Source organism: Mustela erminea, chromosome 4 (assembly GCF_009829155.1).
Source record: "Mustela erminea isolate mMusErm1 chromosome 4, mMusErm1.Pri, whole genome shotgun sequence".
NCBI lineage: Eukaryota > Metazoa > Chordata > Mammalia > Carnivora > Mustelidae > Mustela > Mustela erminea.
Window position 1 is genome coordinate 150781827 of NC_045617.1, and position 14230 is coordinate 150796056.

Genomic DNA, 14230 nt, shown 5'->3' on the forward strand with positions numbered 1-14230 from the left:
TTCTTTCAGCACTCTGAATATATTACCCTGTTCTCTCCTAGATGATAGGCTTCCTGCTGAGAAATCTGCTGATAGGACAATGAGGGTTCTGTTGTAGGTTACCATCTCTCATTTTCTCTTGTTGCTTTTAGGAATCTCTATTTGTCCTTGTTGATTTTTGACAGTTTTATTATAATGTGTTTTGGAGAAAATTTTGGATTGAAATTTTGGGGTGACCTATTCACCTGATGAATGTGCATGTTTAAATCTCTCTCCAGGTTTAGAAATTTCTCAGCCATTTTAAAAAATAAGCATACTGAGAGCACCTGGGTGGCTCAGCTGTTTAAGCATCCATCTCTTGATTTCAACTAAGGTCATGATCTCAAGGTTGAGGGATCAAGCCCTACATAGGGCTTTGCACACAACATGGAGTCTGCTTTTCCCTCTCCCTTTCTCCTTCCCCTGCTCATGTTGTCTCTCTCTTTCTCTCTTCCTAAAATAAATAAACAAACAAATACAGAGATATCTTTACAAAATGAGTTTTCTGCTCCCTTCTCCCTCTTCTGTCTTTCTGGAACTGCATTAATCCTACATTGCTTCTTTTGATGGCATCACATAGATCATTGGCATTCTTCACTGTTTTCTCGTTCTTTTTTCTTTATCCTTCTCTAACTTGGTAATTTCAAACCTCTTATCTTCTAAATCACAGATTCTTTCTTTTATTTGGTCTATCTGATGCTAAAATTATCTATTGCATATCTTATTTCATTTATGGTATTCTACAGCTCCAGAATTTCTGTTTGGTTCTTAGAAAGATATATATGTTTGCTAATCTTATTTTGTTCATGTATTGTCTTCCTGATTCTGTTGACTTCTTTTTCTGTGTTTTCTTATAGCACCCTTAATTTCCTTAAAATATGTACTTTGAATTCTCTTTTTTTATTGTGTTATGTTAATCATCATACAATACATCATTAGTTATTGATGTAGTATTCCAAGACTCATTGTTTACATATAACACCCAGTGTTCCATGCAATATGTGCTACACGAATTCTCTTTTTTAAGATTTTATTTATTTGAGGGACGCCTGGGTGGCTCAGTTGGTTAAGCAGCTGCCTTCGGCTCAGGTCATGATCCCGGCATCCTGGGATCGAGTCCCGCATTGGGCTCCTTGCTCAGCAGGGAGCCTGCTTCTCCCTCTGCCTCTGTCTGCCATTCTGTCTGCCTGTGGTCGCTCAGGCAGAGCGAGCACAGGCAGACAGAAAAAAAAATCTTTTTTAAAGATTTTTTAAAATCTTTAAAAAAAAAGATTTCATTTATTTGTCAGATAAAGCACAAGTCAGGGGAGTGGCAGGCAGAGGGAGAGGGAGAAATAGGAGCCCTGTGTGGGCCTCAGTCCCAGGACCCTGGGATCATGACCTGAGTCAAAGGCAGATGCTTAACTGACTGAGCTACCCAGCCATCCCTTGAATTCTTTATAAAGTAAATTGTGGATCTCCATTTCTGTGGGTTCCATTATTGGAAGACTGCTGTGACTTTTTGGTAATGTCATTTCTTCTTGGTTTTTCATCTTCTTTTAAATTTTTGTGTTACTTTCTTTGCTTTTGAAGTAGCAGTCACCTCCTCCAATTTTAATAAATGCCTTCATGTGAGAAGCCACTTTCACCAACCCTACTAGAGATTCTGAGGCTTTCCAGGGCCTTGCCTTGATGCTCCAATTCCATGCAAGCACATATCTTGAGCTCATATGTCTTCTCTTCTCTTTTTCTCTTTTCTTCTCTTGCATATCTTGATCCTAACATGCACCAGGCTGTATGCTGATGGCCTCCCTTTGTTTTCCTGAAGGTGATGCCACAACTTAAGTATGTGATTTCTGACTGGTCAGAAGACCTTGGCCTGCTTTTGGAGCATGTTCTCTAGCCATCCACTGGAGCTTGCTCTTGCTACTATCCTCAGGACCATGCACAGGCAGCTGGTGGCAGTGTGAGGGGCACACAGGGAACTGGAGGTCCCTGTGGGTATCTTATGCCACCATGATGTTGATGTCACTCTCCCTGAATTGCTATTCCTGAGGATCATGTCCTCATAATTATTTCTGTTAGAAAATATAAATTTTATTCAGAGTTCAGTACATAAATACAGAGACATCTTAGACAAAATTGGACATAATGTAGACAATTAATTTATTACAAAGGCAATGGAGGGAGAAGAGGAAAAACTCTCGGCTGGGCTTCCTCTAAAAAGCCGAACAGTGGGACAACTATTCCCAGCAGAAGTGATAGGCTGCCACCAGGTTTACTGAACTCAAGAATATATTGTTCTGGCTGATATCTGTTGTTCAGGAAGCCAGGATCAGTACAGACATGAAAAACACTTCCCTCAAGTTGACATTCATGGAGTACAAATTTTATTTGGGACAGCTAAGAAAATCATCAACAGAGAATGTGTTTCACAAGAAAAAAGAAGGCATGGAGCCCCCTAAGAGAACCCCTCAGAGGACAAGTAGAAAATTATTTCATAGGATGACTGGAGGGGGGTGTCAGGATGGCACCCCTGTGCAGGAGAGTGGGGTCACTGAGGAGATTAAGTGTGCTTGTTAGTTAATTACAGGGTATTATAAAGGAGAAGAAGGTGATAGGCCTGTTCAGGTTGGATTTAATAGACACTATCTAAACAACAACAACAACAACAACAACAAAATAATAGCTTAAGTGTATTATTTGGCTTAAATGCCAAAAGGAAAAGCCAAACTATTTCAAAGTAGGTGCTTATTTATGAAAGGTGTCAGGGATGGAGAAGGATGGATCAGGTGACTGCTTCACAGGTGATCAAAAGAACTCATCATATAATGTTCATTTTGTATGTATGTAATCTTTATATTACATGCTATATAAAGTTCACACGTGTTATATATTTGTTTACAGTATTATATGTTCATACATACATTTACATACATATATAATGTACATAATATTTATATGTAATGCTTATTTCTGTATAATGTTTCTGTAACATTATGTATGTTATATATGTATATAAAACTACATAAAACATATATTTTTTAAGATTTTATTTATTTATTTGACAGACAGAGATCACAAGTAGGCAGAAAGGCAGGCAGAGAGAGAGGAGGAAGCAGGCTCCCTGCTGAGCAGAGAGCCCGATGCAGGGCTCGATCCCAGGACCCTGGGATCATGACCTGAGCCGAAGGCAGAGGCTTTAACCCACTGAGCCACCCAGGCGCCCCAAAACTACATAAAATATTTATAAAATTGATTAAATTCTAAATTAAATTACATTTTAATATTAGTATTGGATAGTCTTATGTAATACACAAAAGAAAGTGTTTTACCAATGAATCTTGGAACACTGAAAAAAATAAAATAAAATAAAACAAAAAAAAGAAAGTGTTTTACACTTTTCTAGCCTTTTTTTAATTATTTTCTTATTTCTTGTTTTATTTATATTTCACTTATTCATATAGTGGACATAATATTGCATTTGTTTCAGGTATACAGCATAGTGATTGGACAACTCTCTACCTTCTACTATACTTACCACAAGTATGGCTACTATCTGTCACCATAGTGTGTTGTACCTTTTATTCCCGTGACTTATCCATTCCATAAATGGAAGGCTAAATCTCCCAATCCCCTTTACCCATTTTGCCCCCACCCCAGCAACTGTCAGTTTGTACTCTGTATTAATAGGTCTGATTCTGCTTTTTGTTTCTTTATTCATTTGCTTTATTTTTTAGATTCTCTATATAAGTGAAATGATATGGTATTTGTCTTTTTAAAAATAATTTGTTATGTTAGTCACTATACAGTACATCATTAGTTTTTTTGTTTTTTTTTTTTACTTCTTTTCAGCGTAACAGTATTCATTGTTTTTGCACCACACCCAGTGCTCCATGCAATCCATGCCCTCTCCATGGATTGGAGAGGTTGGTTCCCCCAACCTCCCACCCCCACCCCTTCAAAACCCTCAGATTGTTTTTCAGAGTCCATAGTCTCTCATGATTCACCTCCCCTTCCAATTTCCCTCAACTCCCTTCTCCTAACTCCCCATGTCCTCCATGCTATTTGTTATGCTCCACAAATAAGTGAAACCAAATGATCATTGACTCTCTCTGCTTGACTTATTTCACTCAGCATAATCTCTTCCAGTCCCGCCCATGTTGCTGCCAAAGTTGGGTATTCATCCTTTCTGAATGGAGGCATAATACTCCATCGTGTATATGGACCACATCTTCCTTATCCATTCGTCTGTTGAAGGGCATCTTGGTTCTTTCCACGGTATAGCAACAGTGGCCTTTGCTGCTATAAACATTGGGGTACAGATGGCCCTTCTTTTCATTACGTCTGTATTTTGGGGGTAAATACCCAGTAGTGCAATTGCAGGGTCATAGGGAAGCTCATACAAATGGCTATCAGACACATGAAAAAATGTTCATCATCACTAGCCTTCAGGGAGATTCAAATTAAAACCACATTGAGATATCACCTTATACCAGTTAGAATGGCCAAAATTAGCAAGAGAGGAATGTGGAGAGGATGTGAAGAAAGGGGAACCCTCTTCCACTGTTGGTGGGAATGCAAGTTGGTGCAGCCACTTTGGAGAACAGCGTGGAGATTCCTCAAGAAATTTAAAATAGAGCTTCCCTATGACCCTGCCTCTTTGCTTGGTTGACTGTTTCCTTTGCTGTGCAGAAGATTTTGATCTTGATGAAGTCCCAAAAGTTCATCTTCATTTTTGTTTCCTTTGCCTTTGGAGACATATCTTGAAAGAAGTTGCTGTGGCTGATATCGAAGAGGTTACTGCCTATGTTCTCCTCTAGGATTCTGATAGATTCCGGTCTCACATTGAGGTCTTTTATCCATTTTGAGTTTATCTTTGTGTACAGTGTAAGAGAATGGTCGAGTTTCATTCTTCTACATATAGCTGTCCAGTTTTCCCAGCACCATTTATTGAAGAGACTGTCTTTTTTCCACTGTATATTTTTTCCTGTTTTGTCGAAGATTAATTGACCATAGAGTTGAGGGTCCCTATCTGGGCTCTCTACATCATTAATTTTTGATGTAGTGTTCCATGATTCATTGTTTGTGTATAATACACAGTGCTCCATGAAATAACTGTTACTGTGCTCACCCATCCCCCCACTCACCTCCCCTCTGAAACCCTCAGTTTGATTTCCAGAGTCCATAGTCTCTCATGGTTCATCTCTCTCTCAGATTCCTGCCCTTCATTTTTCCCGTCCTTGTTCTCATGTACTCCATGCTATTCCTTACATTCCACATATAAGTGAAACCATATAATTGTCTTTCTCTGTTTGACTTATTTCACTTAGCATAATCTCCTCCAGTCCATGTCAATGCAAATAGTGGGTATTCATCCTTTCAGATGGTTGAGCAATATTCCTTTGTATATATGGACCACATCTTTATCCATTCATCTGTTGAAGGACTTCTTGTCTCCTTCCACAGTTTGGCTATTGTGGACATTGCTGCTATGAACATTTGGGATGCATAAGACCCTTCTTTTCCCTATATCTGTATCTTTGCAGTAAATACTCAATAGTTCAATTGCTGGGTCATGGGGTACCTCTATTTTTACCATCTTGAGTAACCTCCATACTATTTTCCAAAGTGGCTGTACTCATTCCCACCAACAGTGTAAGAGGATCCCCCTTTCTCCACCACTTTGCCAAGACTTGTAGTTTCTTGTCTTGTCAACTTTTGTCATTGTAACTGTTGTAAGGTGGTTTCTCATCATGGTTTTGATTTTAATTGCCCTGATGGCTAATGATGTTGAACATTTTTTCATCTGTCTGTTAGCCATTTGTATGTCTTCCTTGGAGAAATGTCCATTCAGAGGAAAAAGATGGTGGAGGGGTGGGGGAACTTCTTTCAACATGTCCCCTGAATTGCACTGGGTATCTAGCCGACAATTCTGAACATCCATGAAACCACCCTGAAATGTAAGAAGATACATCTGGATCTCTACAAACAGAATCTCTCAGGACGTTGATCTCAAAGTATGAAGCAGGGAGCCATGATTCCACGGGCAGATAAACAGAAGGGGGAGGGAGCTGCCATAAGTCGTTGAGCTGAGAAGGTGAAATAGTAGTTTTCTATCCTTGTACAAACAGAATATTACATCACTTTCTCTATAAAATCACAGGAGACTTTAATGGTTTACATTAATGGAAGATGGCTTTGTGTGGCAGTGGTTTATCTCTCACATATATTCGCAAAATGTGTGTGGCTGAACTTATATCGGAGTGACAAAAAGATATGGCTTTGGAGCCAGCATACTTGGTTTCACATCCCGCTGCCACCACTAACACTGTGGCAAAAGATGAGTGGTTTAAGTTCTCTGTACCTCAGTTTCCTCATTTAGAGAAGTTGGTAATTACACTAGCTTTCTGTATAGGGTACTGGTGGGGATTAAAAGGGCCACCTTATACCAAGTGTTTAAAATATTCTAATGCTTATTAAATGCATTAGAAGTATTTGCTATTATTACTAGGGAAGGCACATCAGAACCGGTGTAAAATTGGAAGCTACTATGTAAAGCCTAAGGTATCCAGACAGAGTTCAAGTGTGAAAGGCAAGTGAGATGAGTTGGGCTATTGTAGAACCAAAGCACTGTTAGAGTTTGGAGGAAATAAGGGAGATACAAGCTTAAGACTTTCTAATTAATGTCTGTGCCTCTTGATAGATGAGCAGATATGCAATATAGAAAACAGGCCACAGCATTAGCCATGTGATTTGTTATTAGGAAATGAAAATCCCTTCATGGACAGAGGTTTAAATGAGAAGTCAAGGGAAGTTGTTAATGGAAGATTTTTGAAAAATTAAAATTGATAATCATCATAACATTCAGTATAAAAGGTTTGAGTGATATTTGAATTATTTTCAAAAATTTCAGAAGTTTTTTTTATTATTTAAATCCCAGAGTTAGTTAACATACAGTGTAGTATTAGTTTCAGGTGTAGAATTTAGTGACTCATCACTTACATAAAACAGGATTTCTCATCACAAGTGATCCCCTCCACTCACCTCCCCCCACATCTCCCCTCTGATAATCACCAGATTGTTCTCTGTAGTTAAGAGTTTGTAACTTGGTTTGCCTCTCTCTCCCCCAACCCTTTGCTCTCATTGGTTTTATTTCTTAAATTCCACATATATACTAAATCATGCAGTATTTGTCTTTCTCTTACTGACTTATTTCACTTAACATTATACTCTGTAGCTCCATCCATGTAATTGCAAATGGAAAAACTTCATTCTTTTTTTAAGGCCAAGTAATATATTAATATATGAATATTATGACATCTTTTTTTTCTCAGATCTAGGGTTAGGTTTAGGTTTAGGACCAGGTTTATGGGAAGGGTTGGTGTTACTGTCAGAGTGATGGTATGTGCCTAGTATCCTGCAGCTCAGAGACTCTCAAGAGGGTTAAGTTTATGTCAGGGTTTGAATTAGGGGTTAGGAATTAGGAGTTAAGGGTTAAAGTTGGGGTGAGGGCTAGGGTTTAGTTAATGAATGTGCCTAACAATGTGTAGTTTAGAGACATTTCCATAGAATGAAACACCAGAGTCCTCTTTGGGTGAGAATAGATATGCTTGTGGAAGGAGATAAGGGAAGACGAGATGAGAGAGATGAGGGAAGGAGGGTATTTGTGGCTCTAAATACTCTTTAAATAGGTTCTCTCAATTTTGTAGGCATAAACGTACAATTGAATTTAAAAGACAACCAAGAAGGCATAAACAGTGTAGGATGACTCTCAAAGACCACTAGGTTAATAATGAAAAGTTTAGTTTTAATATATACCACCTTTCCTGTTTCATGACTCCTGAATCTCCCCTACTTCTAACCAGTTGTCTGGTAAATTTGGACTCTACCCTGATGGGAAGGAGTGGAAAAATCAGGTGACTCTGCAGAACCGATTCCCTTCATTGACAATACAACTCTAAGCAACTTTTCCCCTGACAATACAACTCAAAGCAACTTTTCCCCTGTCGTTTGGTGATAGATTTTGTGGCATCTTGGTACACATGTGACATCAAGTTGAAGGTATTTCTGTGAAGAGGATTATTTTGACAAACTCAACACCCCAAAAACAAATAAACCAGTCAAGAAATGGGCAGAAGGCATGAACAGACACTCCTCCAAAAAAGATATGCAAAAGGCTAACAGACACAAGAAAAAATGTCCAACATCACTAAATACCATCAAGAAAATACCAATCAAAACCACAATGAGATACCACCTCACACCAGTCAGAATGGCAAAAATTTTAAAAATAGGAAACAACAAATGTTGGCAAGGATGTGGAGGAAGAGGAACCCTCTTACACTATTGTGTAAGAAGGCAACCTGGTGCAGCCACTCTGGAAAACTATATGAAGGTCCCTCAAGGCATTAAAAATAGAGCTACCCTACAACTCAGCAATTGTTCAACTAGGTAGTTATCCCAAAGATACAGATGTAGTGAAAATAAGAGGCACATGCTCCCCAATGCTCATAGCAACAATGTCCACAATAGCCAAACTGTGAAAGGATGTGAGATGTCCTTCAACAGATGAATGGATAAAGAAGACGTGGTTCATATATACAATGGAATACTACTCAGCCATCAGAAAGGATGAATACCTACCATTTGCATTGACATGGATTATGCAAAGTGAAATAAGTCTAGCATAGAAAGACAATTATCATATGGTTTCATTCATATGTGGAAAGAACGAATAACACATAGAACCCTAGCAGAAGTGAGGGAAAACTAAACGGGAAGAAATCAGGGAGGGAGACAAACCATGAGAGACTGTGGACTCCAGGAAACAAACTGAGGGCTACAGAAGGGAGGGTGTTGGTGATATGGGGTAGTCTGGTGATAGGTATTAAGGAGGGCATGTGTTGTGATGAGAACTGGGTATTATACACAGTTAATGAATCATTGAACACTACATTAAAAACTAATGATGTACTATATGTTGTTTAACTGAGCATAATTAAACAATGAGTTTTATCTTGTGAACATTATACTGTTCTTACCTGGACAGCTCCTTGAAGGGCATTAATTGCAATATTGATATTTGTGTTCCCCATGGTACCAGTCAAAGAATGAAAGTCCTTTTTGTTTCCACAAAGGTTCTGTTTGCTCTTGGATAAGAATTCCATCCCCTGATACCTTAAATGCCCTAAAGAATTCCTGCATTCTGTTCAAAGTACATCTTTTGGACAAGACCAGGCTTTCTCATCTGTGATACTGACAATCACAGTTTGTTTTAGACTCTGCTTCCCAAGGATAGATTTTGAACATTAGCACAGATGATACAGGAAGACAGGGTGATATTTTTAGATTGCATGGCACCCTGAATGTTTGTGTTGCTAAGTACACAGTAAGGCATAGGCCAGGAAAAGAACAGCAGGGAGAGTGGATAAATACAGGAAAGTCAACATGGAAAGGTTGAGAGAGTGCCGCTTACGAGTCAAGTTTAGTTCGAAGGAACAGATATGACAGGAATTCAGAGAATGTCTGTTAGTGGCGCTGGGGTGAGAAGACACTGCTAAGCCATCCATTTTCCCTACAATGTTTGTCTTCAAGGAAGAGAGAGATTTTTAGGGGTCTTCATTCCCCCTTCTCCACTAAGAGGAAATCAAGCCATGAATCTCCGAACCTCTTTCATTATGAATTCTGTATTTTTTGCCCCTTATCTCCTATCCCTTTTTACTTCTAGGAGAATGCTGAACAACAGCTGATACAGCAGTTAAAGAAACAACACATAACTGCCACTTTCTTTTAATTAATGTAGTAAGGAATTCAGGCTGCTTTGTAAGGGAAGGAAATTTTGCCTGCCTCAGAGAAAACACTCACAGCATCTGAATTAAAATATTTTGTCTTTTATTACTATTTATTTTAGGGAAATAAGAAAGAAATCCCTTAGAACACCCCCCATCCCTCATGAGGTTGACACTTACCTTATCAATAATATTAAAAAGCATATAGTTATCTTTGAGAGTTAGTCTTAAGGTCCTGGGTCACATTTAATGGTCCTATCTTTCTAGCTGTAACTCAACCAATTAGACATCCCTTATCTTTTTCAAGGTTACACTATTTGAGCTAGTAAAAGTCCCTCAAAAGACTGCAGGTGGATCTGTTCTGGTTGAATTTGTCTTTGCCATCTTCTATCAGAGAGTGAGGGGCAGATGTGGATGGGAAAACTGTTTGGGAACATGTAAGTGTGAGCTATTATATCTTTTAAAAGCAACTATATATTAAAGTGTTTGTCTTTTCTATGAAAAATTAGTAACACAAGAGAAAAAGCCAACTGAAAACCAAATTATTAATGTACATTTGAGTTGCATAACTTCATTTTTTTACAAAAGAACAAGCACAAGATAAATTGTTAATTGGATTTTATGCAATCCTCACAATCTTTGTCCATTAAAACTCAATTAATTTTCTATTCAGAGGCACTAACTGAAATCGTAGAAAACCTAAAAATGTGGAATAATTATAAATTATGACTCAGAGTTCAAATGTCTTAGCTGCTGTTCTAAAGCACGTGAAATTTTGTGGAAACTGTCTTTCCATGCTGTTGTCCAGGCCTCACAGCCTGCGATTCACACCCTTTCAATCCCAAGCACCACCACTGGTTCCTACCCTCTTTCCTGCTCCAAACACCCTCCTCTTTCCTCTTGTTCCCTCTGCAGTTTCCTTCAACTCTGTATTTTCATTTTGGTCATGCAAAGCTAGTTCTAGTCTCATTTGTGATTGGAAGCATTCTATTATTGAAACATCCAGTCTATTACACTTTTCAATCAGGATTAAGATCTTTATTTTATTCTGTTCCATTGATCTATGTGTCTGTTTTTGTGCCAGTACCATGTTGTCTTGATGATAACAGCTTTGTAATAGAGCTTGAAGTCCGGAATTGTGATGCCACCAACTTGGGCTTTCTTTTTCAATATCCCTTTGGCTATTCGAGGTCTTTTCTGGTTCCATATAAATTTTAGAATTATTTGTTCCATTTCTTTGAAAAAGATGGATGGTACTTTGATAGGAATTGCATTAAATGTGTAGATTGCTTTAGGTAGCATAGACATTTTCACAATATTTATTCTTCCAATCCAGGAGCATGGAACATTTTTCCATTTCTTTGTGTCTTCCTCAATTTCTTTCATGAGTACTTTATAGTTTTCTGAGTATAGATTCTGTGCCTCTTTGGTTAGGTTTATTCCTAGGTATCTTATGGTTTTGGGTGCAATTGTAAATGGGATTGACTCCTTAATTTCTCTTTCTTCTGTCTTGCTGTTGGTGTAGAGAAATGCAACTGATTTCTGTGCATTGATTTTATATCCTGACACTTTACTGAATTCCTGTATAAGTTCTAGCAGTTTTGGAGTGGAGTCTTTTGGGTTTTCCACATATAGTATCATATCATCTGCGAAGAGTGATAATTTGACTTCTTCTTTGCCGAGAAATAGACCCTCAACTCTACAGTCAACTAATCTTCGACAAAGCAGGAAAGAATGTCCAATGGAAAAAAGACAGCCTCTTCAATAAATGGTGCTGGGAAAATTGGACAGCCACATGCAGAAAAATGAAATTGGACCATTTCCTTACACCACACACAAAAATAGACTCAAAATGGATGAAGGACCTCAATGTGCGAAAGGAATCCATCAAAATCCTTGAGGAGAACACAGGCAGCAACCTCTTCGACCTCAGCCGCAGCAACATCTTCCTAGGAACAACGCCAAAGGCAAGGGAAGCAAGGGCAAAAATGAACTATTGGGATTTAATCAAGATCAAAAGCTTTTGCACAGCAAAGGAAACAGTTAACAAAATCAAAAGACAACTGACAGAATGGGAGAAGATATTTGCAAACGACATATCAGATAAAGGACTAGTGTCCAGAATCTATAAAGAACTTAGCAAACTCAACACCCAAAGAACAAATAATCCAATCAAGAAATGGGCAGAGGACATGAACAGACATTTCTGCAAAGAAGACATCCAGATGGCCAACAGACACATGAAAAAGTGCTCCATATCACTCGGCATCAGGGAAATACAAATCAAAACCACAATGAGATATCACCTCACACCAGTCAGAATGGCTAAAATCAACAAGTCAGGAAATGACAGATGCTGGCGAGGATGCGGAGAAAGGGGAACCCTCCTACACTGTTGGTGGGAATGCAAGCTGGTGCAGCCACTCTGGAAAACAGCATGGAGGTTCCTCAAAATGTTGAAAATAGAACTGCCCTATGACCCAGCAATTGCACTATTGGGCATTTACCCTAAAGATACAAACGTAGTGATCCAAAGGGGCACGTGCACCCGAATGTTTATAGCAGCAATGTCCACAATAGCCAAACTGTGGAAAGAACCTAGATGTCCATGAACAGATGAGTGGATCAAGAAGATGTGGTATATATACACAATGGAATACTATGCAGCCATCAAAAGAAGTGAATATCTTGCCATTTGCGACAACATGGATGGAACTAGAGCGTATCATGCTTAGCGAAATAAGTCAAGCAGAGAAAGACAACTATCATATGATCTCCCTGATATGAGGAAGTGGTGACTCAATGTGGTTTTGATTTGAATCTCCCTGATGGCTAGTGATGATGAACATTTTTTCATGTGCCTTTTAGCCATTTGTGTGTCTTCTTTGGAGAAGTGTCTGTTCATGTCTTCTGCCCACCTTTTGACGTGATTATCTGTTTTGTGTGTGTTGAGTTTGAGGAGTTCTTTATAGATCTTGGATATCAGACCTTTGTCTGCACTGTCATTTGTGAATATCTTCTCCCATTCCATGGGTTGCCTCTTTGTTTGGTTGACTATTTCCTTTGCTGTGCAGAAGCTTTTGATCTCTATGAAGTCCCAAAAGTTCATTTTTGCTTTGGTTTCCTTCGCCTTTGGAGACATGTCTTGAAAGAAATTGCTGTGGCCGATGTCGAAGAGGTGACTGCCTATGTTCTCCTCTAGGATTTTGATAGATTCCTGCCTCGCGTTGAGATCTTTTTTCCTTTTTGAGTTTATCTTTGTATATGGTGTAAGAGAATGGCAAGGTTCATTCTTTTATATGTAGGTATCCAATTTTCCCAGTACTATTTATTGAAGAGACTTTCTTTTTTCCTCTGTATAATTTTTCCTGCTTTATCAAAGATTATTTGATGATAGAGTTGTGGGTCCATATCTGGGTTCTCTACTCTGTTCCACTGGTCTATGTGTCTGTTTTTGTGCCATGTTGTCTTGGTGAACACAGCTTTATAATATAGCCTAAAATCAGGCAGCATGATGCCTCCAGTTTTGTTTTTCTTTTTTAACATTTCCTTATAAAGAATCATGTCATCTGCGAAGAGAGAGAGTTTGACTTCTTCATTGCCAATTTGGATACCTTTTATTTCTCTTTGCTGTCTGATTGCTGTTGCTAGGACTTCTAATACTATGTTGAACAAGAGTGGTGAAAGTGGGCATCCTTCTCTTGTTCCTGATCTCAACGGGAAGGCTGCAAGCTTTTTCCCACTGAGGATGATATTTGCTGTGGGTCTTTCATAGACAGATTTTATGAAGTTCAGGAATGTTCCCTCTATCCCTATACTTTGAAGCGTTTTAATCAGGAACGGATGCTGGATTTTGTCAAATGCTTTTTCTGCATCAATTGAGAGGACCATGTGGTTCTTCTCTCTTCTCATATTAATTTGTTGTATCACATTGATTGATTTGCGAATGTTGAACCATCCTTGTAGCCCAGGGATGAATCCCACCTGATCATGGTGTATAATCTTTTTAACATTTCCTTAGCAATTCGGGGTCTCTTCTGATTCCATACAAATTTTAGGATTGTTTGTTCCAACTCTTTGAAAAATGCCCATGGATTTTTGATTGGGATGGCATTGGAAGTATAGATTGCTCTAGGCAGTTTAGACTTTTTTTTTTAATTTCTTTTCACCGTAACAGTATTCATTGTTTTTGCACCACACCCAGTGCTCCATGCCCTCCCTAATACCCACCACCTTGTTCCCCCAACTTCCCACTCACCACCCCCTTCAAGACCCTCAGGTTGTTTTTCAGAGTCCATAGTCTCTCATGGTTACTTTTATTTGACAGACAGAGATCACAAGTAGGCAGAGAAACAGGCAGAGAGAGAGAAGGAAGCAGGCTCCCTGCTGAGCAGAGAGCCCAATGTGGGGCTCGATCCCAGGACCCTGGGATCATGACCTGA